The sequence below is a fragment of the Phyllobates terribilis genome, unplaced genomic scaffold (assembly GCF_046119375.1).
Source record: "Phyllobates terribilis strain yellow unplaced genomic scaffold, ASM4611937v1 Scaffold_629__1_contigs__length_933511, whole genome shotgun sequence".
Classification (NCBI taxonomy): domain Eukaryota; kingdom Metazoa; phylum Chordata; class Amphibia; order Anura; family Dendrobatidae; genus Phyllobates; species Phyllobates terribilis.
The window spans coordinates 689,641-717,021 of NW_027363389.1; the positions used below are offsets into that span (position 1 = coordinate 689,641).

Genomic DNA, 27,381 nt, shown 5'->3' on the forward strand with positions numbered 1-27,381 from the left:
TTTAACAGAATGCCACAGACTAATCAACCAAACTTTTTGGGTTGGGTTCTCTTTTATAGTCTGCAGGCATTAAATGAAAGAAGTCAGTGTTCCAGCAGAAGGAGACAACGTTTCAGAAAAGGCATTGTAGCAAACCAAAAAAGAAATTTTAAGCGCAGCAGAGTAACCAGCGCACATACCTGTTAGCTCAGGTGAGTTTAAAAAGGCTGCTGTTGATAACAAGGGCATTTGCTAAATAGATGGTGTGTGTGCAACAATATACTGAAAGGTCAATTATATTGTGCAGCTTATCTCACCACCTGTAGTTATTTAGGTGAAAGCTCCAAAATGCTTGCCTAATATGTCTGTTTATCCAAAAGGAAGTAAAAAGGGAGAGCTAGAAAGATAGCATTGCATCACATTACATGGCAATGCAATGCACAGTTGCTGAAGTTGAACCAAAATGAGCTTGTAATCTGGCTTCTGCAACTTTGAACATGAAAAATCCAATGAGGAGAAGAAAAGCAAAGCCAAAGAGTCCATCCCAAAATCCGACAAACAAGCAAAATGAACAAAAAACATTGAATTCAATTCTTTCTGATTTTAGAAACTGCATTAAAGAAGGGGTGCACCGGTCCTGGAGATACTGCAATACCAGGTCAATGCGTGGAGTGGACAGAGCAAGCTCTTTTTCCATCTCCCTGTTCTAAAAATCCATTTAATATATGGTCCCCAGATAGGGGACGTATCAGATATTAAACTGATAAGAACAGATACTACACTTGATCTTAGCCAAAAGGCCGAGAAGCGATAACCAGAATTGGTTTCAAACTACGGAGCCACCCAAGGATCCTGAAAAGTCCATTTGTGGAGATGAGCTCCTGGACTCCCGTTAAGAAGACATGTTGTCAACCTCTAGATCCCTTACATGCCTGCACTTTTCGGCTTGCTGCTGCTGCAATCCACGCGTTTTAGATCTGCATAACTCCACCTCTTTAAACACAGCACCTTCACCCCCTGCTGTTCCCACCCGCCTCAACACCGTTGGAAGGGAGGAGAACCAATTAAGGCGGGGGTTGGGGTGGAACGAGCAGCTGTCTACCCTTAGCAGGAGGGCTCCTGATTACATACCTCTCCTGCTGCTGCTGCTGCTGGCTGTCCAGCAGCAGACTGAAGGTGGCTGCTGCTGTGCACAGGTATATAAAGGCTCAGAGCCTATTATGACACGCGCAGCCAGCGTTCCATTGCCACATTCCATCTACTGCAGGCAGGATACCTGGCTGGCTGAATGTCGCTGAGAAGCTCACAGAGACCGCCATAAGCAACAGTTTAACAGAATGCCACAGACTAATCAACCAAACTTTTTGGGTTGGGTTCTCTTTTATAGTCTGCAGGCATTAAATGAAAGAAGTCAGTGTTCCAGCAGAAGGAGACAACGTTTCAGAAAAGGCATTGTAGCAAGCCAAAAAAGAAATTTTAAGCGCAGCAGAGTAACCAGCGCACATACCTGTTAGCTCAGGTGAGTTTAAAAGGCTGCTGTTGATAACAAGGGCATTTGCTAAATAGATGGTGTGTGTGCAACAATATACTGAAAGGTCAATTATATTGTGCAGCTTATCTCACCACCTGTAGTTATTTAGGTGAAAGCTCCAAAATGCTTGTCTAATATGTCTGTTTATCCAAAAGGAAGTAAAAAGGGAGAGCTAGAAAGATAGCATTGCATCACATTACATGGCAATGCAATGCACAGTTGCTGAAGTTGAACCAAAATGAGCTTGTAATCTGGCTTCTGCAACTTTGAACATGAAAACTCCAATGAGGAGAAGAAAAGCAAAGCCAAAGAGTCCATCCCAAAATCCGACAAACAAGCAAAATGAACAAAAAACATTGAATTCAATTCTTTCTGATTTTAGAAACTGCATTAAAGAAGGGGTGCACCGGTCCTGGAGATACTGCAATACCAGGTCAATGCGTGGAGTGGACAGAGCAAGCTCTTTTTCCATCTCCCTGTTCTAAAAATCCATTTAATATATGGTCCCCAGATAGGGGACGTATCAGATATTAAACTGATAAGAACAGATACTACACTTGATCTTAGCCAAAAGGCCGAGAAGCGATAACCAGAATTGGTTTCAAACTACGGAGCCACCCAAGGATCCTGAAAAGTCCATTTGTGGAGATGAGCTCCTGGACTCCCGTTAAGAAGACATGTTGTCAACCTCTAGATCCCTTACATGCCTGCACTTTTCGGCTTGCTGCTGCTGCAATCCACGCGTTTTAGATCTGCATAACTCCACCTCTTTAAACACAGCACCTTCACCCCCTGCTGTTCCCACCCGCCTCAACACCGTTGGAAGGGAGGAGAACCAATTAAGGCGGGGGTTGGGGTGGAACGAGCAGCTGTCTACCCTTAGCAGGAGGGCTCCTGATTACATACCTCTCCTGCTGCTGCTGCTGCTGGCTGTCCAGCAGCAGACTGAAGGTGGCTGCTGCTGTGCACAGGTATATAAAGGCTCAGAGCCTATTATGACACGCGCAGCCAGCGTTCCATTGCCACATTCCATCTACTGCAGGCAGGATACCTGGCTGGCTGAATGTCGCTGAGAAGCTCACAGAGACCGCCATAAGCAACAGTTTAACAGAATGCCACAGACTAATCAACCAAACTTTTTGGGTTGGGTTCTCTTTTATAGTCTGCAGGCATTAAATGAAAGAAGTCAGTGTTCCAGCAGAAGGAGACAACGTTTCAGAAAAGGCATTGTAGCAAACCAAAAAAGAAATTTTAAGCGCAGCAGAGTAACCAGCGCACATACCTGTTAGCTCAGGTGAGTTTAAAAGGCTGCTGTTGATAACAAGGGCATTTGCTAAATAGATGGTGTGTGTGCAACAATATACTGAAAGGTCAATTATATTGTGCAGCTTATCTCACCACCTGTAGTTATTTAGGTGAAAGCTCCAAAATGCTTGCCTAATATGTCTGTTTATCCAAAAGGAAGTAAAAAGGGAGAGCTAGAAAGATAGCATTGCATCACATTACATGGCAATGCAATGCACAGTTGCTGAAGTTGAACCAAAATGAGCTTGTAATCTGGCTTCTGCAACTTTGAACATGAAAACTCCAATGAGGAGAAGAAAAGCAAAGCCAAAGAGTCCATCCCAAAATCCGACAAACAAGCAAAATGAACAAAAAACATTGAATTCAATTCTTTCTGATTTTAGAAACTGCATTAAAGAAGGGGTGCACCGGTCCTGGAGATACTGCAATACCAGGTCAATGCGTGGAGTGGACAGAGCAAGCTCTTTTTCCATCTCCCTGTTCTAAAAATCCATTTAATATATGGTCCCCAGATAGGGGACGTATCAGATATTAAACTGATAAGAACAGATACTACACTTGATCTTAGCCAAAAGGCCGAGAAGCGATAACCAGAATTGGTTTCAAACTACGGAGCCACCCAAGGATCCTGAAAAGTCCATTTGTGGAGATGAGCTCCTGGACTCCCGTTAAGAAGACATGTTGTCAACCTCTAGATCCCTTACATGCCTGCACTTTTCGGCTTGCTGCTGCTGCAATCCACGCGTTTTAGATCTGCATAACTCCACCTCTTTAAACACAGCACCTTCACCCCCTGCTGTTCCCACCCGCCTCAACACCGTTGGAAGGGAGGAGAACCAATTAAGGCGGGGGGTGGGGTGGAACGAGCAGCTGTCTACCCTTAGCAGGAGGGCTCCTGATTACATACCTCTCCTGCTGCTGCTGCTGCTGGCTGTCCAGCAGCAGACTGAAGGTGGCTGCTGCTGTGCACAGGTATATAAAGGCTCAGAGCCTATTATGACACGCGCAGCCAGCGTTCCATTGCCACATTCCATCTACTGCAGGCAGGATACCTGGCTGGCTGAATGTCGCTGAGAAGCTCACAGAGACCGCCATAAGCAACAGTTTAACAGAATGCCACAGACTAATCAACCAAACTTTTTGGGTTGGGTTCTCTTTTATAGTCTGCAGGCATTAAATGAAAGAAGTCAGTGTTCCAGCAGAAGGAGACAACGTTTCAGAAAAGGCATTGTAGCAAACCAAAAAAGAAATTTTAAGCGCAGCAGAGTAACCAGCGCACATACCTGTTAGCTCAGGTGAGTTTAAAAGGCTGCTGTTGATAACAAGGGCATTTGCTAAATAGATGGTGTGTGTGCAACAATATACTGAAAGGTCAATTATATTGTGCAGCTTATCTCACCACCTGTAGTTATTTAGGTGAAAGCTCCAAAATGCTTGCCTAATATGTCTGTTTATCCAAAAGGAAGTAAAAAGGGAGAGCTAGAAAGATAGCATTGCATCACATTACATGGCAATGCAATGCACAGTTGCTGAAGTTGAACCAAAATGAGCTTGTAATCTGGCTTCTGCAACTTTGAACATGAAAAATCCAATGAGGAGAAGAAAAGCAAAGCCAAAGAGTCCATCCCAAAATCCGACAAACAAGCAAAATGAACAAAAAACATTGAATTCAATTCTTTCTGATTTTAGAAACTGCATTAAAGAAGGGGTGCACCGGTCCTGGAGATACTGCAATACCAGGTCAATGCGTGGAGTGGACAGAGCAAGCTCTTTTTCCATCTCCCTGTTCTAAAAATCCATTTAATATATGGTCCCCAGATAGGGGACGTATCAGATATTAAACTGATAAGAACAGATTTTTCTTTTCTTTTTTTTTTCTCTTTTCTTTTTTTTCCCTCAGATGGGGAAATCCACGGTCTATAGTCACGACCAAAGGAACTTCCTTCCAAACAGCTGCATCATCTCAACGACACAAATGCTGCTCCCATCATCACCGGAAAATTTTTATTTCTTCTTTTTAAACCTTACACAGAAAACAAGATCAAGAAGTATTTACAAAATATCTCCACTTTTTAACTTTCCATATTCCCTCCGCATCCACTTCCCCTCTCCTCTTTTTGTCCCATAGGAAACACACATACATCTTCCCCATAATCACCTTCACACTATCCTTTACAGCAATTTCCTTCCTTTTAAACACATACACATTCCTCACATCCCATAACACTTCCTTTATACACGCAAGCATCAACCACAAGACTCGTTCCTTCGTCCCATCACATATTCCCAAACCAAACATAAACAACTCAAAGGACAACAAATTCACACCACACAATTCTTTACACAAAGGCCCCATTCTCCCAATCACATCTCTAGCATACTGGCAATTCCAAAAAACATGCAACACACTTTCCCTTCCACCACAGCCATTTCTTGGACACGTTTCACTCCTCACTAAACCTCTATTCCTCTGAAACTCTCTTACTGGCAACACTCCATGCAAAGACTGCCACACAACCTCACTCTGCTTATTTGTCATACCACCCATCCGCACCTTCTTCCATACTTTTTGCACATCACACCCTCTCACCAAATTTATTCCACTCTCCATTTCTCTACACTCAATCATCCTGTACACAGCCTTCTTATTTCCCAACAACCTCACATCCACATCACACAACTCATACTTCACCAAAAACTTATAAACCCACACATACCACACGGGCACCTCAAAAGCAACCGGACACCGCAAATCCCTCTCTCTCCACTTCAAACGAAAAGAATAAGCCCCAAATAAATATCCACACATACATGAAAACTTTCCATCGCCCATAATCACTTTCAGCACAAACACCACAATATTCACACCCAAAAAAACTTCTAAATTTGGAAAACCCAAACCACCTTTCTCCATACGCTTCACCAACACTTCCCTCCGCGCCCTCTCCATTTTAGAATTCCACAAAAAAACAAACAAAATCCTATTCAATCCTCTCAAAACCATATAACCTGGTGGAAACACAACTGCAACATATAAAAAAATAGGCAACACCACGCTTTTAATGACTAAGATTTTTCCAAAGAAAGTAAGGCTTCTCAACTTCCAAAAACATAACTTCTTTTCAACCTTCTCTTTCGCATCATCCCAACTTTCTTTCCCATCCAATCTTTCTGAAAACTTCACTCCCAAAACCTTAATGGGCCCACTCACTACGTTCACACCTACATCTCTACTCAAAATACCACTTCCAAAAACCTTACACTCACTCTTTTCCCAATTCACTTTAAATGCAGACGCACCACAAAAGATAGACACTAACAACTTCACCCGCCTCACCGAACATTCAGAATCACATAATACACACACGTCATCCATATAACCACTCACCTTCCACTCTCTTCCTCCACCTCCCGGCACTTGCACACCTCGAACCACTTTATCCTTCCTCAACATACACAACAAAGGTTCAATTGCACAAATAAAAGCCACAGGGGATAACGGACACCCCTGCCTCACGCCCGAATGCACATTCACTCTCCTACCGACATAACCGTTCATTAAAACACAACTATAAATATCTGTATATAGACTTCTCACTCTCCCAACAAAATCAGCAGGAAAACCCATTCTCAGCAACACTCTAAACAAAAAACCATTCGACAACCTATCATACGCCTTTTCAAAATCCAGGCTCAACAAAAACACACTCTTCTTCCGGCTCATACAATCCCATAGACAATCTCTCAATATACACACACACTCGTGAATCCGTCTCCCAGGTACTGCACAACACTGCTCATCCCCAATCACACTCTCTATCACATCACGCATCCTATTTGCCATTAATTTTGCGTAGATCTTATAATCACAGTTCAATAATGTTATTGGCCTCCAGTTTTTCAGACTCTTCAAATCACCCTTTTTCGGAATCAATACAACCATACCTGCACGCATACTACCTGCCACCTCCATATTTTCCCACATATACTTACAAAAATCCACAAAATCACTCCCAATCACATCCCACATCATGCGGTAAAATTCTACTGGAAGACCATCCTCCCCCGGCGTCTTATTCAAAGCCATACTACACATAACCTTCCATACTTCATCACTTGTCACAGCATCCATCAGCCTCTCTCTTTCCGCCTCATTCAATTTACTCTCTAACGTACTCAAAACATCATTCTCCAAACACTCATCCCTCCACTTTACAGCATACAAATCCTCATAAAACTTTGCCACTTCCTCACACATATCCTCTCCACTCACCTCGCTTCCATCTGCTCCATTCAACACACACATATTTTGCTTTTTCCCAAAAACCTTCTTGAAAAAAAAACGTGAACATTTTTCATCATACTCCAAATTATCAACTTTTGCTCTAAAGACAATACTCCTCCCTTTTTCCAACAAGAACTCATGAACCTCCTTTTTCACTTGTAAAATATCCTCCTCCACCTCCATCCCTCCCTCCCTCAATTTATACAAGAAACTTAAACGTGCATTTAAACTCACAAAATGTCTCCTCTTGACTGCTGCCATCTTATAACCCAAATTTTTGAAAAAAATTTTTGTCTGTTTTTTAACCCAATCCCACCACCCACAAACATTCCCAAAACCATTTTTACACTCACACCACTCCTCATACCGTCTTGCATATTCCTTTCTTACTTCCTCATACTCCAATAACTTAACATTCAACTTCCACAAACCTTTCCCAAACACCCCATTCACATTCACATCCAACTCACACGACATGCACACATGATCTGAAAACAAAACATTCTCCTGCTTATAGTCAACAGGAATCATATTTTTTGAAATAAAACAGTAATCCAATCTAGATTGTATTCTTCCACTTTCGGAAAAGAAGGTATTTAACAAAGGCCTCACTTTACATACACTTTGCATATCATGCAAATCAAAATCACTAACCAACTCTAACAAAGTTTTCCCAGACACATCCACATTCACTCTCCCCACATCACAATTCATATCACCCACAATCACCACAGGCATTCTTCCCGGAACAAAAAGTTTAATTTTTTCAAATAACTTTTTCCGGTCATTTTTCTCCACCGGCGCATAAACATTAATAACACAAAATTTAACATTTTTATACTCAAAATTTGCTAAAATGCACCTCCCCACATCAATCACCACATAATCACTCAAAACCACCTCCCTCCCTTTAACTAAAATCCCCACACCATCATTTTTATTACATGCACTCCCCGACCACACAGATGCTCCATGAGACCATTCATCTCCTCTCACCCCATCCACCACTCCACACTCTTGCAAACAAAAAATCGATGCATTCTTCATAGCCAAAAAATCAAAAATTGCAGCCCTCCTGGCCTTATTTTTAAACACTCTCACATTTTGTGAAATTATAGTAAAACCCATTTTTTCCTTTTTTAAACCTCCTAAAAAAAACGAAAACAGAAAAGTTACAAAAACACTACAAAAACTCCACTCACAAGAAAAAGCCTTTGACTTAAGTCAAAGCTTATAATAGGCATTATCACGCATATTGCAAGGCAACCTTAACCAGCACCCCCACTATCTTCTTCCACCATCTGAGCCGAGCAACTCGTTTCCGAGCCGCTAGCAGCATCACCATCACCCCACCTTGCTTTCTTGGCACCCACTTTTCGCTGCGGTGCCTTGATATCTTCTTCATCATTTGCCCCACCACCCTCCCTGTGACACTTTCTACTCCCCCCACCCTCATCGGAGAAGTACTCCTCAATATTCTCAGGATCTGAAGGGTGTGATGACCCTTCCCCAGTTTCCATACAATCTGCAGCATCTACAACGTCCTGAAAGTCCAACGTATCCGGACACCTTCCTTCTCCCGCTGCATTCATCTGCCCCTCCATTCTCCTCAATTCTTTCACAAGCTCCTTCTCCATTTTAGGTGCCTTTTTCTCCTTCTGGTAAGCAGGCCTCAGACTCACAGTTTCAGGGGCAGACCTTTCACTCCGCCTCCTCTGCTCTCTCTCCATTCTAGCAGTTTCTCTTTCTATCTGCTGCAAAACCCTCCTCTCCTCCTCCTCCTTTTTCCTCTCCTTATCAGTTTTCCTGGGCACACCCTGCGGGCAATCTTTAAACATGTGCTCACCACTTCCACACATGTCACAAGCCTTGGGCTTCGGGCACGCACTTGCCACATGCCCCTCCTCTTTGCAGTTACGGCAACATTGCCCTTTCTTACATGCATCCTGCACATGTCCAAAGCAGTAACATTTCCTGCAATACATAGGCTGCCCTACATAGTAAAGGAAGCCCCTATGTCCCGCCACAGAAAAATTCGCAGGAGGATGTCTAAAGCCTCCCACACTTCCAGGATCCTTCTTCAGTTTCACCCGAAAGTTGTATTTGCAGTTGAAAATACCTAAAGAATTAAACTGCTTTTCCCCTTTACGCACATAATCACAGTACCGTGCAAGGAAGCCTTCAAGCAATGCTGGCTCAGTAAAAGGGTTATAAACTGTTACCCACACAATCTTTTCTTGAAGTCCAAACAAGGGTTCAAACCACACCCCTTCCAAGAAAGGATCATCAGTGTGACTCCGAAGCCACTCAAACACATCAAGGCAGGTATTTTCTTCTACAAAAGTCACGTCATATGTACCTGATTTAGGAAACTCGTTGACGCTGTAGAAGTCGCCTCGTTTTGCTCCAGCTTTTCCTTCCAAAAGTTTCTCCACGATGAAGGACACATTATTCCTCTCGGAAACTGATGGATCCACTCCAATTCGGATAGTATTCTTCACGAAGTTCATCTTCAAAACCTGTCGGTATAATACCACAGAAAATCGCCAAATCCTTTCGCAAAAAGGCCTGGATTCCTCCAGAGAACTCGCACCTATCAGGCTGCAACCAAATGGTCTTAGCCAAAAGGCCGAGAAGCGATAACCAGAATTGGTTTCAAACTACGGAGCCACCCAAGGATCCTGAAAAGTCCATTTGTGGAGATGAGCTCCTGGACTCCCGTTAAGAAGACATGTTGTCAACCTCTAGATCCCTTACATGCCTGCACTTTTCGGCTTGCTGCTGCTGCAATCCACGCGTTTTAGATCTGCATAACTCCACCTCTTTAAACACAGCACCTTCACCCCCTGCTGTTCCCACCCGCCTCAACACCGTTGGAAGGGAGGAGAACCAATTAAGGCGGGGGGTGGGGTGGAACGAGCAGCTGTCTACCCTTAGCAGGAGGGCTCCTGATTACATACCTCTCCTGCTGCTGCTGCTGCTGGCTGTCCAGCAGCAGACTGAAGGTGGCTGCTGCTGTGCACAGGTATATAAAGGCTCAGAGCCTATTATGACACGCGCAGCCAGCGTTCCATTGCCACATTCCATCTACTGCAGGCAGGATACCTGGCTGGCTGAATGTCGCTGAGAAGCTCACAGAGACCGCCATAAGCAACAGTTTAACAGAATGCCACAGACTAATCAACCAAACTTTTTGGGTTGGGTTCTCTTTTATAGTCTGCAGGCATTAAATGAAAGAAGTCAGTGTTCCAGCAGAAGGAGACAACGTTTCAGAAAAGGCATTGTAGCAAACCAAAAAAGAAATTTTAAGCGCAGCAGAGTAACCAGCGCACATACCTGTTAGCTCAGGTGAGTTTAAAAGGCTGCTGTTGATAACAAGGGCATTTGCTAAATAGATGGTGTGTGTGCAACAATATACTGAAAGGTCAATTATATTGTGCAGCTTATCTCACCACCTGTAGTTATTTAGGTGAAAGCTCCAAAATGCTTGCCTAATATGTCTGTTTATCCAAAAGGAAGTAAAAAGGGAGAGCTAGAAAGATAGCATTGCATCACATTACATGGCAATGCAATGCACAGTTGCTGAAGTTGAACCAAAATGAGCTTGTAATCTGGCTTCTGCAACTTTGAACATGAAAAATCCAATGAGGAGAAGAAAAGCAAAGCCAAAGAGTCCATCCCAAAATCCGACAAACAAGCAAAATGAACAAAAAACATTGAATTCAATTCTTTCTGATTTTAGAAACTGCATTAAAGAAGGGGTGCACCGGTCCTGGAGATACTGCAATACCAGGTCAATGCGTGGAGTGGACAGAGCAAGCTCTTTTTCCATCTCCCTGTTCTAAAAATCCATTTAATATATGGTCCCCAGATAGGGGACGTATCAGATATTAAACTGATAAGAACAGATACTACACTTGATCTTAGCCAAAAGGCCGAGAAGCGATAACAAGAATTGGTTTCAAACTACGGAGCCACCCAAGGATCCTGAAAAGTCCATTTGTGGAGATGAGCTCCTGGACTCCCGTTAAGAAGACATGTTGTCAACCTCTAGATCCCTTACATGCCTGCACTTTTCGGCTTGCTGCTGCTGCAATCCACGCGTTTTAGATCTGCATAACTCCACCTCTTTAAACACAGCACCTTCACCCCCTGCTGTTCCCACCCGCCTCAACACCGTTGGAAGGGAGGAGAACCAATTAAGGCGGGGGGTGGGGTGGAACGAGCAGCTGTCTACCCTTAGCAGGAGGGCTCCTGATTACATACCTCTCCTGCTGCTGCTGCTGCTGGCTGTCCAGCAGCAGACTGAAGGTGGCTGCTGCTGTGCACAGGTATATAAAGGCTCAGAGCCTATTATGACACGCGCAGCCAGCGTTCCATTGCCACATTCCATCTACTGCAGGCAGGATACCTGGCTGGCTGAATGTCGCTGAGAAGCTCACAGAGACCGCCATAAGCAACAGTTTAACAGAATGCCACAGACTAATCAACCAAACTTTTTGGGTTGGGTTCTCTTTTATAGTCTGCAGGCATTAAATGAAAGAAGTCAGTGTTCCAGCAGAAGGAGACAACGTTTCAGAAAAGGCATTGTAGCAAACCAAAAAAGAAATTTTAAGCGCAGCAGAGTAACCAGCGCACATACCTGTTAGCTCAGGTGAGTTTAAAAGGCTGCTGTTGATAACAAGGGCATTTGCTAAATAGATGGTGTGTGTGCAACAATATACTGAAAGGTCAATTATATTGTGCAGCTTATCTCACCACCTGTAGTTATTTAGGTGAAAGCTCCAAAATGCTTGCCTAATATGTCTGTTTATCCAAAAGGAAGTAAAAAGGGAGAGCTAGAAAGATAGCATTGCATCACATTACATGGCAATGCAATGCACAGTTGCTGAAGTTGAACCAAAATGAGCTTGTAATCTGGCTTCTGCAACTTTGAACATGAAAAATCCAATGAGGAGAAGAAAAGCAAAGCCAAAGAGTCCATCCCAAAATCCGACAAACAAGCAAAATGAACAAAAAACATTGAATTCAATTCTTTCTGATTTTAGAAACTGCATTAAAGAAGGGGTGCACCGGTCCTGGAGATACTGCAATACCAGGTCAATGCGTGGAGTGGACAGAGCAAGCTCTTTTTCCATCTCCCTGTTCTAAAAATCCATTTAATATATGGTCCCCAGATAGGGGACGTATCAGATATTAAACTGATAAGAACAGATACTACACTTGATCTTAGCCAAAAGGCCGAGAAGCGATAACCAGAATTGGTTTCAAACTACGGAGCCACCCAAGGATCCTGAAAAGTCCATTTGTGGAGATGAGCTCCTGGACTCCCGTTAAGAAGACATGTTGTCAACCTCTAGATCCCTTACATGCCTGCACTTTTCGGCTTGCTGCTGCTGCAATCCACGCGTTTTAGATCTGCATAACTCCACCTCTTTAAACACAGCACCTTCACCCCCTGCTGTTCCCACCCGCCTCAACACCGTTGGAAGGGAGGAGAACCAATTAAGGCGGGGGGTGGGGTGGAACGAGCAGCTGTCTACCCTTAGCAGGAGGGCTCCTGATTACATACCTCTCCTGCTGCTGCTGCTGGCTGTCCAGCAGCAGACTGAAGGTGGCTGCTGCTGTGCACAGGTATATAAAGGCTCAGAGCCTATTATGACACGCGCAGCCAGCGTTCCATTGCCACATTCCATCTACTGCAGGCAGGATACCTGGCTGGCTGAATGTCGCTGAGAAGCTCACAAGAGACCGCCATAAGCAACAGTTTAACAGAATGCCACAGACTAATCAACCAAACTTTTTGGGTTGGGTTCTCTTTTATAGTCTGCAGGCATTAAATGAAAGAAGTCAGTGTTCCAGCAGAAGGAGACAACGTTTCAGAAAAGGCATTGTAGCAAACCAAAAAAGAAATTTTAAGCGCAGCAGAGTAACCAGCGCACATACCTGTTAGCTCAGGTGAGTTTAAAAGGCTGCTGTTGATAACAAGGGCATTTGCTAAATAGATGGTGTGTGTGCAACAATATACTGAAAGGTCAATTATATTGTGCAGCTTATCTCACCACCTGTAGTTATTTAGGTGAAAGCTCCAAAATGCTTGCCTAATATGTCTGTTTATCCAAAAGGAAGTAAAAAGGGAGAGCTAGAAAGATAGCATTGCATCACATTACATGGCAATGCAATGCACAGTTGCTGAAGTTGAACCAAAATGAGCTTGTAATCTGGCTTCTGCAACTTTGAACATGAAAAATCCAATGAGGAGAAGAAAAGCAAAGCCAAAGAGTCCATCCCAAAATCCAACAAACAAGCAAAATGAACAAAAAACATTGAATTCAATTCTTTCTGATTTTAGAAACTGCATTAAAGAAGGGGTGCACCGGTCCTGGAGATACTGCAATACCAGGTCAATGCGTGGAGTGGACAGAGCAAGCTCTTTTTCCATCTCCCTGTTCTAAAAATCCATTTAATATATGGTCCCCAGATAGGGGACGTATCAGATATTAAACTGATAAGAACAGATACTACACTTGATCTTAGCCAAAAGGCCGAGAAGCGATAACCAGAATTGGTTTCAAACTACGGAGCCACCCAAGGATCCTGAAAAGTCCATTTGTGGAGATGAGCTCCTGGACTCCCGTTAAGAAGACATGTTGTCAACCTCTAGATCCCTTACATGCCTGCACTTTTCGGCTTGCTGCTGCTGCAATCCACGCGTTTTAGATCTGCATAACTCCACCTCTTTAAACACAGCACCTTCACCCCCTGCTGTTCCCACCCGCCTCAACACCGTTGGAAGGGAGGAGAACCAATTAAGGCGGGGGGTGGGGTGGAACGAGCAGCTGTCTACCCTTAGCAGGAGGGCTCCTGATTACATACCTCTCCTGCTGCTGCTGCTGCTGGCTGTCCAGCAGCAGACTGAAGGTGGCTGCTGCTGTGCACAGGTATATAAAGGCTCAGAGCCTATTATGACACGCGCAGCCAGCGTTCCATTGCCACATTCCATCTACTGCAGGCAGGATACCTGGCTGGCTGAATGTCGCTGAGAAGCTCACAGAGACCGCCATAAGCAACAGTTTAACAGAATGCCACAGACTAATCAACCAAACTTTTTGGGTTGGGTTCTCTTTTATAGTCTGCAGGCATTAAATGAAAGAAGTCAGTGTTCCAGCAGAAGGAGACAACGTTTCAGAAAAGGCATTGTAGCAAACCAAAAAAGAAATTTTAAGCGCAGCAGAGTAACCAGCGCACATACCTGTTAGCTCAGGTGAGTTTAAAAGGCTGCTGTTGATAACAAGGGCATTTGCTAAATAGATGGTGTGTGTGCAACAATATACTGAAAGGTCAATTATATTGTGCAGCTTATCTCACCACCTGTAGTTATTTAGGTGAAAGCTCCAAAATGCTTGCCTAATATGTCTGTTTATCCAAAAGGAAGTAAAAAGGGAGAGCTAGAAAGATAGCATTGCATCACATTACATGGCAATGCAATGCACAGTTGCTGAAGTTGAACCAAAATGAGCTTGTAATCTGGCTTCTGCAACTTTGAACATGAAAAATCCAATGAGGAGAAGAAAAGCAAAGCCAAAGAGTCCATCCCAAAATCCGACAAACAAGCAAAATGAACAAAAAACATTGAATTCAATTCTTTCTGATTTTAGAAACTGCATTAAAGAAGGGGTGCACCGGTCCTGGAGATACTGCAATACCAGGTCAATGCGTGGAGTGGACAGAGCAAGCTCTTTTTCCATCTCCCTGTTCTAAAAATCCATTTAATATATGGTCCCCAGATAGGGGACGTATCAGATATTAAACTGATAAGAACAGATTCTACACTTGATCTTAGCCAAAAGGCCGAGAAGCGATAACCAGAATTGGTTTCAAACTACGGAGCCACCCAAGGATCCTGAAAAGTCCATTTGTGGAGATGAGCTCCTGGACTCCCGTTAAGAAGACATGTTGTCAACCTCTAGATCCCTTACATGCCTGCACTTTTCGGCTTGCTGCTGCTGCAATCCACGCGTTTTAGATCTGCATAACTCCACCTCTTCAAACACAGCACCTTCACCCCCTGCTGTTCCCACCCGCCTCAACACCGTTGGAAGGGAGGAGAACCAATTAAGGCGGGGGGTGGGGTGGAACGAGCAGCTGTCTACCCTTAGCAGGAGGGCTCCTGATTACATACCTCTCCTGCTGCTGCTGCTGCTGGCTGTCCAGCAGCAGACTGAAGGTGGCTGCTGCTGTGCACAGGTATATAAAGGCTCAGAGCCTATTATGACACGCGCAGCCAGCGTTCCATTGCCACATTCCATCTACTGCAGGCAGGATACCTGGCTGGCTGAATGTCGCTGAGAAGCTCACAGAGACCGCCATAAGCAACAGTTTAACAGAATGCCACAGACTAATCAACCAAACTTTTTGGGTTGGGTTCTCTTTTATAGTCTGCAGGCATTAAATGAAAGAAGTCAGTGTTCCAGCAGAAGGAGACAACGTTTCAGAAAAGGCATTGTAGCAAACCAAAAAAGAAATTTTAAGCGCAGCAGAGTAACCAGCGCACATACCTGTTAGCTCAGGTGAGTTTAAAAGGCTGCTGTTGATAACAAGGGCATTTGCTAAATAGATGGTGTGTGTGCAACAATATACTGAAAGGTCAATTATATTGTGCAGCTTATCTCACCACCTGTAGTTATTTAGGTGAAAGCTCCAAAATGCTTGCCTAATATGTCTGTTTATCCAAAAGGAAGTAAAAAGGGAGAGCTAGAAAGATAGCATTGCATCACATTACATGGCAATGCAATGCACAGTTGCTGAAGTTGAACCAAAATGAGCTTGTAATCTGGCTTCTGCAACTTTGAACATGAAAAATCCAATGAGGAGAAGAAAAGCAAAGCCAAAGAGTCCATCCCAAAATCCGACAAACAAGCAAAATGAACAAAAAACATTGAATTCAATTCTTTCTGATTTTAGAAACTGCATTAAAGAAGGGGTGCACCGGTCCTGGAGATACTGCAATACCAGGTCAATGCGTGGAGTGGACAGAGCAAGCTCTTTTTCCATCTCCCTGTTCTAAAAATCCATTTAATATATGGTCCCCAGATAGGGGACGTATCAGATATTAAACTGATAAGAACAGATACTACACTTGATCTTAGCCAAAAGGCCGAGAAGCGATAACCAGAATTGGTTTCAAACTACGGAGCCACCCAAGGATCCTGAAAAGTCCATTTGTGGAGATGAGCTCCTGGACTCCCGTTAAGAAGACATGTTGTCAACCTCTAGATCCCTTACATGCCTGCACTTTTCGGCTTGCTGCTGCTGCAATCCACGCGTTTTAGATCTGCATAACTCCACCTCTTTAAACACAGCACCTTCACCCCCTGCTGTTCCCACCCGCCTCAACACCGTTGGAAGGGAGGAGAACCAATTAAGGCGGGGGGTGGGGTGGAACGAGCAGCTGTCTACCCTTAGCAGGAGGGCTCCTGATTACATACCTCTCCTGCTGCTGCTGCTGCTGGCTGTCCAGCAGCAGACTGAAGGTGGCTGCTGCTGTGCACAGGTATATAAAGGCTCAGAGCCTATTATGACACGCGCAGCCAGCGTTCCATTGCCACATTCCATCTACTGCAGGCAGGATACCTGGCTGGCTGAATGTCGCTGAGAAGCTCACAGAGACCGCCATAAGCAACAGTTTAACAGAATGCCACAGACTAATCAACCAAACTTTTTGGGTTGGGTTCTTTTTTATAGTCTGCAGGCATTAAATGAAAGAAGTCAGTGTTCCAGCAGGAGGAGACAACGTTTCAGAAAAGGCATTGTAGCAAACCAAAAAAGAAATTTTAAGCGCAGCAGAGTAACCAGCGCACATACCTGTTAGCTCAGGTGAGTTTAAAAGGCTGCTGTTGATAACAAGGGCATTTGCTAAATAGATGGTGTGTGTGCAACAATATACTGAAAGGTCAATTATATTGTGCAGCTTATCTCACCACCTGTAGTTATTTAGGTGAAAGCTCCAAAATGCTTGCCTAATATGTCTGTTTATCCAAAAGGAAGTAAAAAGGGAGAGCTAGAAAGATAGCATTGCATCACATTACATGGCAATGCAATGCACAGTTGCTGAAGTTGAACCAAAATGAGCTTGTAATCTGGCTTCTGCAACTTTGAACATGAAAAATCCAATGAGGAGAAGAAAAGCAAAGCCAAAGAGTCCATCCCAAAATCCGACAAACAAGCAAAATGAACAAAAAACATTGAATTCAATTCTTTCTGATTTTAGAAACTGCATTAAAGAAGGGGTGCACCGGTCCTGGAGATACTGCAATACCAGGTCAATGCGTGGAGTGGACAGAGCAAGCTCTTTTTCCATCTCCCTGTTCTAAAAATCCATTTAATATATGGTCCCCAGATAGGGGACGTATCAGATATTAAACTGATAAGAACAGATACTACACTTGATCTTAGCCAAAAGGCCGAGAAGCGATAACCAGAATTGGTTTCAAACTACGGAGCCACCCAAGGATCCTGAAAAGTCCATTTGTGGAGATGAGCTCCTGGACTCCCGTTAAGAAGACATGTTGTCAACCTCTAGATCCCTTACATGCCTGCACTTTTCGGCTTGCTGCTGCTGCAATCCACGCGTTTTAGATCTGCATAACTCCACCTCTTTAAACACAGCACCTTCACCCCCTGCTGTTCCCACCCGCCTCAACACCGTTGGAAGGGAGTAGAACCAATTAAGGCGGGGGGTGGGGTGGAACGAGCAGCTGTCTACCCTTAGCAGGAGGGCTCCTGATTACATACCTCTCCTGCTGCTGCTGCTGCTGGCTGTCCAGCAGCAGACTGAAGGTGGCTGCTGCTGTGCACAGGTATATAAAGGCTCAGAGCCTATTATGACACGCGCAGCCAGCGTTCCATTGCCACATTCCATCTACTGCAGGCAGGATACCTGGCTGGCTGAATGTCGCTGAGAAGCTCACAGAGACCGCCATAAGCAACAGTTTAACAGAATGCCACAGACTAATCAACCAAACTTTTTGGGTTGGGTTCTCTTTTATAGTCTGCAGGCATTAAATGAAAGAAGTCAGTGTTCCAGCAGAAGGAGACAACGTTTCAGAAAAGGCATTGTAGCAAACCAAAAAAGAAATTTTAAGCGCAGCAGAGTAACCAGCGCACATACCTGTTAGCTCAGGTGAGTTTAAAAGGCTGCTGTTGATAACAAGGGCATTTGCTAAATAGATGGTGTGTGTGCAACAATATACTGAAAGGTCAATTATATTGTGCAGCTTATCTCACCACCTGTAGTTATTTAGGTGAAAGCTCTAAAATGCTTGCCTAATATGTCTGTTTATCCAAAAGGAAGTAAAAAGGGAGAGCTAGAAAGATAGCATTGCATCACATTACATGGCAATGCAATGCACAGTTGCTGAAGTTGAACCAAAATGAGCTTGTAATCTGGCTTCTGCAACTTTGAACATGAAAAATCCAATGAGGAGAAGAAAAGCAAAGCCAAAGAGTCCATCCCAAAATCCGACAAACAAGCAAAATGAACAAAAAACATTGAATTCAATTCTTTCTGATTTTAGAAACTGCATTAAAGAAGGGGTGCACCGGTCCTGGAGATACTGCAATACCAGGTCAATGCGTGGAGTGGACAGAGCAAGCTCTTTTTCCATCTCCCTGTTCTAAAAATCCATTTAATATATGGTCCCCAGATAGGGGACGTATCAGATATTAAACTGATAAGAACAGATACTACACTTGATCTTAGCCAAAAGGCCGAGAAGCGATAACCAGAATTGGTTTCAAACTACGGAGCCACCCAAGGATCCTGAAAAGTCCATTTGTGGAGATGAGCTCCTGGACTCCCGTTAAGAAGACATGTTGTCAACCTCTAGATCCCTTACATGCCTGCACTTTTCGGCTTGCTGCTGATGCAATCCACGCGTTTTAGATCTGCATAACTCCACCTCTTTAAACACAGCACCTTCACCCCCTGCTGTTCCCACCCGCCTCAACACCGTTGGAAGGGAGGAGAACCAATTAAGGCGGGGGGTGGGGTGGAACGAGCAGCTGTCTACCCTTAGCAGGAGGGCTCCTGATTACATACCTCTCCTGCTGCTGCTGCTGGCTGTCCAGCAGCAGACTGCAGGTGGCTGCTGCTGTGCACAGGTATATAAAGGCTCAGAGCCTATTATGACACGCGCAGCCAGCGTTCCATTGCCACATTCCATCTACTGCAGGCAGGATACCTGGCTGGCTGAATGTCGCTGAGAAGCTCACAGAGACCGCCATAAGCAACAGTTTAACAGAATGCCACAGACTAATCAACCAAACTTTTTGGGTTGGGTTCTCTTTTATAGTCTGCAGGCATTAAATGAAAGAAGTCAGTGTTCCAGCAGAAGGAGACAACGTTTCAGAAAAGGCATTGTAGCAAACCAAAAAAGAAATTTTAAGCGCAGCAGAGTAACCAGCGCACATACCTGTTAGCTCAGGTGAGTTTAAAAGGCTGCTGTTGATAACAAGGGCATTTGCTAAATAGATGGTGTGTGTGCAACAATATACTGAAAGGTCAATTATATTGTGCAGCTTATCTCACCACCTGTAGTTATTTAGGTGAAAGCTCCAAAATGCTTGCCTAATATGTCTGTTTATCCAAAAGGAAGTAAAAAGGGAGAGCTAGAAAGATAGCATTGCATCACATTACATGGCAATGCAATGCACAGTTGCTGAAGTTGAACCAAAATGAGCTTGTAATCTGGCTTCTGCAACTTTGAACATGAAAAATCCAATGAGGAGAAGAAAAGCAAAGCCAAAGAGTCCATCCCAAAATCTGACAAACAAGCAAAATGAACAAAAAACATTGAATTCAATTCTTTCTGATTTTAGAAACTGCATTAAAGAAGGGGTGCACCGGTCCTGGAGATACTGCAATACCAGGTCAATGCGTGGAGTGGACAGAGCAATCTCTTTTTCCATCTCCCTGTTCTAAAAATCCATTTAATATATGGTCCCCAGATAGGGGACGTATCAGATATTAAACTGATAAGAACAGATACTACACTTGATCTTAGCCAAAAGGCCGAGAAGCGATAACCAGAATTGGTTTCAAACTACGGAGCCACCCAAGGATCCTGAAAAGTCCATTTGTGGAGATGAGCTCCTGGACTCCCGTTAAGAAGACATGTTGTCAACCTCTAGATCCCTTACATGCCTGCACTTTTCGGCTTGCTGCTGCTGCAATCCACGCGTTTTAGATCTGCATAACTCCACCTCTTTAAACACAGCACCTTCACCCCCTGCTGTTCCCACCCGCCTCAACACCGTTGGAAGGGAGGAGAACCAATTAAGGCGGGGGGTGGGGTGGAACGAGCAGCTGTCTACCCTTAGCAGGAGGGCTCCTGATTACATACCTCTCCTGCTGCTGCTGCTGCTGGCTGTCCAGCAGCAGACTGAAGGTGGCTGCTGCTGTGCACAGGTATATAAAGGCTCAGAGCCTATTATGACACGCGCAGCCAGCGTTCCATTGCCACATTCCATCTACTGCAGGCAGGATACCTGGCTGGCTGAATGTCGCTGAGAAGCTCACAGAGACCGCCATAAGCAACAGTTTAACAGAATGCCACAGACTAATCAACCAAACTTTTTGGGTTGGGTTCTCTTTTATAGTCTGCAGGCATTAAATGAAAGAAGTCAGTGTTCCAGCAGAAGGAGACAACGTTTCAGAAAAGGCATTGTAGCAAACCAAAAAAGAAATTTTAAGCGCAGCAGAGTAACCAGCGCACATACCTGTTAGCTCAGGTGAGTTTAAAAGGCTGCTGTTGATAACAAGGGCATTTGCTAAATAGATGGTGTGTGTGCAACAATATACTGAAAGGTCAATTATATTGTGCAGCTTATCTCACCACCTGTAGTTATTTAGGTGAAAGCTCCAAAATGCTTGCCTAATATGTCTGTTTATCCAAAAGGAAGTAAAAAGGGAGAGCTAGAAAGATAGCATTGCATCACATTACATGGCAATGCAATGCACAGTTGCTGAAGTTGAACCAAAATGAGCTTGTAATCTGGCTTCTGCAACTTTGAACATGAAAAATCCAATGAGGAGAAGAAAAGCAAAGCCAAAGAGTCCATCCCAAAATCCGACAAACAAGCAAAATGAACAAAAAACATTGAATTCAATTCTTTCTGATTTTAGAAACTGCATTAAAGAAGGGGTGCACCGGTCCTGGAGATACTGCAATACCAGGTCAATGCGTGGAGTGGACAGAGCAAGCTCTTTTTCCATCTCCCTGTTCTAAAAATCCATTTAATATATGGTCCCCAGATAGGGGACGTATCAGATATTAAACTGATAAGAACAGATTTTTTTTTTTTTTTTTTTTTTACACTCAGATTACAAAGTCTTGGAATCAACAAAAAGATAAGAAGACTCAAGTCCATCATCGTGCATTCTACCAATTTTAATACTTCTCCAAATCTTTTATTTTCTTTTTCTTTTATATATATATATTTATTTATTTTTTCCCTCTTTTTTTTTTTTTTAAAAATTATATAGTTTTGGCTATTTTTTTTTGTTTGTTTTTGTTCTTCTTTTTTTGTTTTTCCACAGGTTTTCAAAAAATCAAATCTTACAAGGTAAGTTCATTCCATTTACATTGTTTCCATTTCTCATTTGCTTTCACCTTGCCAAGCGTCATTTTGTCCCTCCAGAAATACATGTACAAATAACTTAGACATAATTTAATACACTGGTCGACTGTTACTTCCTTATGTTTAAACACTAAAATGTTCCTTGCTTTCCACAATGCCGCCTTCACACATGCAATAATAATCCATACAATTTTAAAATCCTCCTCTCTTATCCCCATCCCATAAAATACTCTGTTAAAATCCAAAAAATTAACAGTACTCACAGCTCTCACTATATTGCACACTTTCCTCCATATTGTCTGTGCAAAATTACAATTCCAGAAGATGTGCATGGGTGTTTCACTATTCCCACACCTGGATCTTGGGCACACTTCAGATCTTACCAACCCACGCCTGTGTTGGAACTCACGGGTTGGCAGGCATTCTTTTACTATACACCAGAGTAAATCCCTGTGTTCATTAGATAACACACTATAATTTACATTCATCCAGATTCTTTCCACAATTTTGAATGAAAAATGTTCCACAGGACTGATACCTATTCTCTCTTCCAGGATTTTTAGGATTTTTTTATGGCATTTAAGAACATTTATTTCGACCATCTTAAGTTTAAAATCTCTTAAAATTTTTCCTAAAACAATATAATTTCCTGGAGGTAAAAACCTATAAGGCCTATTTAGAGACATCTCCAACCATTTATAATTTCTAATATAGAAACCTAAATTATATATAGAAAACAACTTTAGCTTAGAGCCTGGTCCTAATAAAGTGCATACACAGTTCGCTACATACTTTGCATATAAAAAGGACCTAATATCCGGAAAACCTTTCCCACCTTTTTTCTTTGATTTATATATCTCCTCTCTCTTTACTCTTTCCATCTTGGATCTCCATAAAAAATTAAAACATACCTTAATAACTCTCTTCATGATATTATTTTGGGGGATAAAAACTGTTGAGACATATAAAAACATTGGGAGTAAAACCTGTCTAATAATTAAAATTTTTCCTTCCAGGGTAAGATCTCTCAACTGCCAGAAAGTAATCTTTTTCTTAACTCTTTCCAGCAGAGACTCCCAATTTCTTACATTACCACCTGACTCTGAGAAATAAATACCTAAAATTTTTACTTCATTCATTCTTGTTAATTTACACTCAGAATCTACAATAAAATCACCAACAGTTAAAATACCAGATTTTTCCATGTTAATTTTAAAACCCGATGCGCCCCCAAACCAATCCACTGTTCTTATGGCTCTGTTCATGCTTCTAGTGTCTTTAACTAAAACCGTCACATCATCCATATATGCCACCACTTTAACTTGTTCATTGCAACTCCCGGGAATAAAAAAACCATTGATTACCTTATCTCTCCTAAAAGCTGCTAAAAGTGGTTCAATTGCACAAATAAAAAGAATAGGGGATAAGGGACACCCCTGTTTAACGCCACAGTTTATTTTTACATTATCAGATAAAAAACCATTAATAGATATTTTGCTAAAACATGATTTGTAAAGAGATTTAATACGTTTGCTAAAAACATCCGGGCATCCCATTTTCTCTAAAACTGCAAATAAAAAATCATGGGCAACTCTATCGTACGCTTTTTCAAAATCCAAAGTAATTAGAGCAAGCTTTTGTTTTCTGTCTAAAACATCCCATAAAACATCCCTGATTAAAATCAATGAGTCGCTGATTCTCCGATTTGGCACTGCACACGTCTGATCCACTTCTATTACTGAGCCGATTACCTTTTTTAATCTATTTGCTAGTAACTTTGCATATACCTTACAGTCCGTATTTAAAAGGGTTATTGGTCTCCAATTTTTAATCAGTTCTTTATTTCCTTTCTTAAATAATAAAACAATAAGACCCTCCCACCACGACTCTGGGACACTAAAAGATGCTTCTGCTTCTAAAATTACTTCATAAAAATCCTCACCCATGATCTCCCATAAACACTTGTAAAATTCAACAGGTAGTCCATCTGCTCCCGGCGTTTTGTTATTTTGTAGCGTATTAATTGTATTAAAAACTTCCTCTTTAGTAAAATTCCCTATTAAAAAAGATTTATCTTCCGCATTAAAATTTTTTTCCAGTCCTTCTAAAAAATGTTTTTTTAGAGACACATCCGTGTTTTTAACAGAAAATAAATCATCATAAAATTCTTTTGCTTTCATCTTCTTCCCCTCCAAACTTGTTTCTCCTTCCAAAACCTTCATATAATCCTTCTTGTCACATATTTTTTTAAAAAAGAATTTTGTGCATTTTTCATCCTCGTCTAAAACTTTTACTCGGGAATTAAAAATAATTTCTTTACCTTTTTCTTTCAGGCAGTTTTGGATCTTTTCTTTTGTTGTTCGGATCGCCTCCTGCAGATCACATCCGTTATTTTCGAGGTGAAAAAAACATTGCAGTTTAGCATTAAGATCATTATGAAAAATACGTTTTGCAGCAGCTTTCTTCTTTCCTTCTTTAATAAAAAATATTTTTACCTCCTTCTTGACAAAATCCCACCAATTAAAAATAGATTTAAAAAACGTTTTTTTTAGCTTCAGTTTTTCATACAGCTTTTTAAAACCTTCCATAACCACCTCGTCTTGTAGTAGGGATACATTAAATTTCCAGTGTGACGGTCTTTTATCCACATCTGATTCTATTTTAAAACTACATTCTATTATTTTATGATCTGAAAAAGGTGTTGAATGCGTTTTAAAACCTGAGCATGTTAGGGCTTGAGATATAAAAATATAATCTATTCTGGATGAAACACCTCTCCCCACCCAAGTGACTTCATGCTCCTTTTTTTGTCCATCTAATGCCCATGTATCTTTAAGATTAAAAGCTGCTAAAATATTTCTAAGACATGAAGCTGACCCATCTTTTACATTTTTTAAATGACAATTAAAATCCCCACCTAAAACTAATGGATCTACTCCAGGTAAAAACAGCTGCAACAGTTCAAACAAATGTAATCTCAAGGCTTTTTCTGCATTTGCATACACATTAAAACACCTCACTTTCTTCCCATTTTTCTGCACATCAATTCTTAAAATCCTCCCAGGGTATATCTCTTCATAATTTACAATCTCCCAATCTTTAGAGCATAAAAACCCCACACCATCACTTTTTGACTCGTTCCCACCAGAAAAGCATAAGTTACCCTTCCATATACCCTGTAAATATTCATAGCTTATTTTTTTTGTCAAATTACATTCTTGTAGAAAGATAAAATCAATATTTTCATTATTTAAAAAATCATATAAAGCAGTTCTCTTATATAGGTCGTTAAACCCCTGAACATTCAGGGACATTGAGCGGATCATCTTCTAACATTTAGTGCAGGGCTCTTCCCTCCGCCCTCATTCTCTACTGCCGGAGAAGATGGGTCTACCTCCAGATCTGATACATCCGAAGATGACACACTCCCCAGCAGACTTGTTGCTTCTAATGCCTTTACTTTCCCACCACATGGTATTCCTTCATTATCACTTCTATCCACACTTCTTTTTAGAGATTTTTCTGTGCAGTCCATTTGTACCTGCGCGCAAGGTAAGCTCTGCGACAGGGAATTAGTAGGAGTGGACTCCACTACTTCTGGAATATCACTTTCCCCTCCACAACTACTCCCTTTACTTAGTGGAGAAATTTCTTGCAACATTTGACTCTTCTCTTCTCTCTTCTGATCTTCTTTCTTCTGTTCTTCTATCTTCTTCTTTTCATTCTTATCTTCTTTCTTCTTATCTTCTTTCTTCTGCTCTTCTCTGTTTTTCCTTTCCATCTGTTTCTTTATCTCCATGGCCCTTTTTTCTATGTCCTCTATCCTCTTCTGTTTTTCCTCTTCCTTCTTTCTCTTCCTTTCTTCCAACTTCCTTTCCTCTTCTTCTTGTGATTTTTTAACCCGTTCCTCCTTCTTCTCCTTCATTGCCCGTCCCTCCTCTTCCTCTTTTCTCTTTCTTTCTGTCTCCTCCTTCTCACTCCTTTCTTTCTCCTCTTCCCCTTTTTCCTCTTCAGCAGCAATGCCTGCTTCCACATCGTCTTTAGCTTCTTGTTGCTGTTCTTCAGGCGATGTGTCCATCTCCTCTACATCCTTTTTCTTATTTTTAGGGCACTCATCCATCTGGTGAGGAGTACCCATGCAACTAAAACATTTGTTACATTCTGCATCCAGATGTTCATATTTTTTACACACACGGCAGTAGTGTGGCATCCCTGGGAAGAATAAATAACCGCGGCTATGGTTGATATAAACCTGCGGCGGAGGTCTGGACACGCCCCCCTCCTCATTCGGGTTCTTCCTAAATGATACCACATACACACGTTTCCCGTTCCACACTCCAAACTGTGTTTCCCCGCGTCTCTTAGGGATGATTTTGTCACAATACATTGATAGGTAACTTTCAACCTCAGAGTCTGTAATAAATGGACTAGACAAATGAATCGTCAGTACTTTCATTGAAAACTGAAAAGAGGGGATTACTTTCACCCCCTCCAGCTCTACCTTCTCTTTATTTACTTCATAAAGAGCGTAGGCACTTTCACACTGCGAGGCTTTATTAAGCGTAACATCATAAAGTCCTCGAGAAAAAAAAGATTGAAAGCAAAAAAGATGCTCCTTGTCGATCTTCAAGAGCTTACAAATAACATTGAAAATAAATTGAGAATCTTTCACCTGCCGGTGGTCAGGAGCAACCACGAACCTGATGGTGTCCTTCAGCGGATGCTCCTCCGAGAAATAATCATTCGGGTTGCTTGCTTGATTCTCCTTCCTTCCTCCAGGGTTTCTCCTTGTCTCCATGATTTTCCTCTTCTTTTCCAGATACCAAGGAAAATATCACACACGGATCGCAGCCTCCACGAAGTTCGTCCTCCCTCCAACACACCGTCCTCCGTAAAGAAAAGGCACTGCAGCTTTAGCACCGATTCCCAAAAGCAGCACTGGATATCTCCAAAGGCCAAGAATCGGTTCTGCCACCACAGTAACCTTCAGCCCAATGTCACAACCAACTACAGATCGTGCCAAAAGGCCGAGAAGCGATAACCAGAATTGGTTTCAAACTACGGAGCCACCCAAGGATCCTGAAAAGTCCATTTGTGGAGATGAGCTCCTGGACTCCCGTTAAGAAGACATGTTGTCAACCTCTAGATCCCTTACATGCCTGCACTTTTCGGCTTGCTGCTGCTGCAATCCACGCGTTTTAGATCTGCATAACTCCACCTCTTTAAACACAGCACCTTCACCCCCTGCTGTTCCCACCCGCCTCAACACCGTTGGAAGGGAGGAGAACCAATTAAGGCGGGGGATGGGGTGGAACGAGCAGCTGTCTACCCTTAGCAGGAGGGCTCCTGATTACATACCTCTCCTGCTGCTGCTGCTGCTGGCTGTCCAGCAGCAGACTGAAGGTGGCTGCTGCTGTGCACAGGTATATAAAGGCTCAGAGCCTATTATGACACGCGCAGCCAGCGTTCCATTGCCACATTCCATCTACTGCAGGCAGGATACCTGGCTGGCTGAATGTCGCTGAGAAGCTCACAGAGACCGCCATAAGCAACAGTTTAACAGAATGCCACAGACTAATCAACCAAACTTTTTGGGTTGGGTTCTCTTTTATAGTCTGCAGGCATTAAATGAAAGAAGTCA

The 27,381-nt window shown here is 42.6% G+C and overlaps 11 non-coding genes and 2 pseudogenes across 11 annotated transcripts; all 13 read right to left on the minus strand.

The window, feature by feature from the left end:
• Positions 1-600: 600 nt before the first annotated feature.
• On the minus strand, positions 601-791 carry LOC141233878 (U2 spliceosomal RNA). Its single transcript, XR_012299906.1, has one exon. It is a non-coding gene; the product is annotated as a U2 spliceosomal RNA (small nuclear RNA).
• Positions 792-1,906: 1,115 nt separating this feature from the next.
• On the minus strand, positions 1,907-2,097 carry LOC141233879 (U2 spliceosomal RNA). Its single transcript, XR_012299907.1, has one exon. It is a non-coding gene; the product is annotated as a U2 spliceosomal RNA (small nuclear RNA).
• Positions 2,098-3,212: 1,115 nt separating this feature from the next.
• Positions 3,213-3,403, minus strand: LOC141233880 (U2 spliceosomal RNA). Its single transcript, XR_012299908.1, has one exon. It is a non-coding gene; the product is annotated as a U2 spliceosomal RNA (small nuclear RNA).
• A 1,115-nt stretch (positions 3,404-4,518) lies between these two features.
• LOC141234099 (U2 spliceosomal RNA) lies at positions 4,519-4,723 on the minus strand (annotated as a pseudogene).
• Positions 4,724-10,856: 6,133 nt separating this feature from the next.
• LOC141233881 (U2 spliceosomal RNA) lies at positions 10,857-11,047 on the minus strand. The gene has a single exon (XR_012299909.1). It is a non-coding gene; the product is annotated as a U2 spliceosomal RNA (small nuclear RNA).
• A 1,115-nt stretch (positions 11,048-12,162) lies between these two features.
• Positions 12,163-12,353, minus strand: LOC141233882 (U2 spliceosomal RNA). Its single transcript, XR_012299910.1, has one exon. It is a non-coding gene; the product is annotated as a U2 spliceosomal RNA (small nuclear RNA).
• A 1,113-nt stretch (positions 12,354-13,466) lies between these two features.
• On the minus strand, positions 13,467-13,657 carry LOC141233883 (U2 spliceosomal RNA). Its single transcript, XR_012299911.1, has one exon. It is a non-coding gene; the product is annotated as a U2 spliceosomal RNA (small nuclear RNA).
• A 1,115-nt stretch (positions 13,658-14,772) lies between these two features.
• LOC141234016 (U2 spliceosomal RNA) lies at positions 14,773-14,963 on the minus strand. Its single transcript, XR_012300039.1, has one exon. It is a non-coding gene; the product is annotated as a U2 spliceosomal RNA (small nuclear RNA).
• Positions 14,964-16,078: 1,115 nt separating this feature from the next.
• On the minus strand, positions 16,079-16,269 carry LOC141233884 (U2 spliceosomal RNA). Its single transcript, XR_012299912.1, has one exon. It is a non-coding gene; the product is annotated as a U2 spliceosomal RNA (small nuclear RNA).
• Positions 16,270-17,384: 1,115 nt separating this feature from the next.
• Positions 17,385-17,575, minus strand: LOC141233885 (U2 spliceosomal RNA). Its single transcript, XR_012299913.1, has one exon. It is a non-coding gene; the product is annotated as a U2 spliceosomal RNA (small nuclear RNA).
• A 1,115-nt stretch (positions 17,576-18,690) lies between these two features.
• LOC141233886 (U2 spliceosomal RNA) lies at positions 18,691-18,881 on the minus strand. The gene has a single exon (XR_012299914.1). It is a non-coding gene; the product is annotated as a U2 spliceosomal RNA (small nuclear RNA).
• Positions 18,882-19,993: 1,112 nt separating this feature from the next.
• LOC141234047 (U2 spliceosomal RNA) lies at positions 19,994-20,184 on the minus strand. The gene has a single exon (XR_012300068.1). It is a non-coding gene; the product is annotated as a U2 spliceosomal RNA (small nuclear RNA).
• Positions 20,185-21,299: 1,115 nt separating this feature from the next.
• On the minus strand, positions 21,300-21,514 carry LOC141234079 (U2 spliceosomal RNA; annotated as a pseudogene).
• Positions 21,515-27,381: the final 5,867 nt, after the last annotated feature.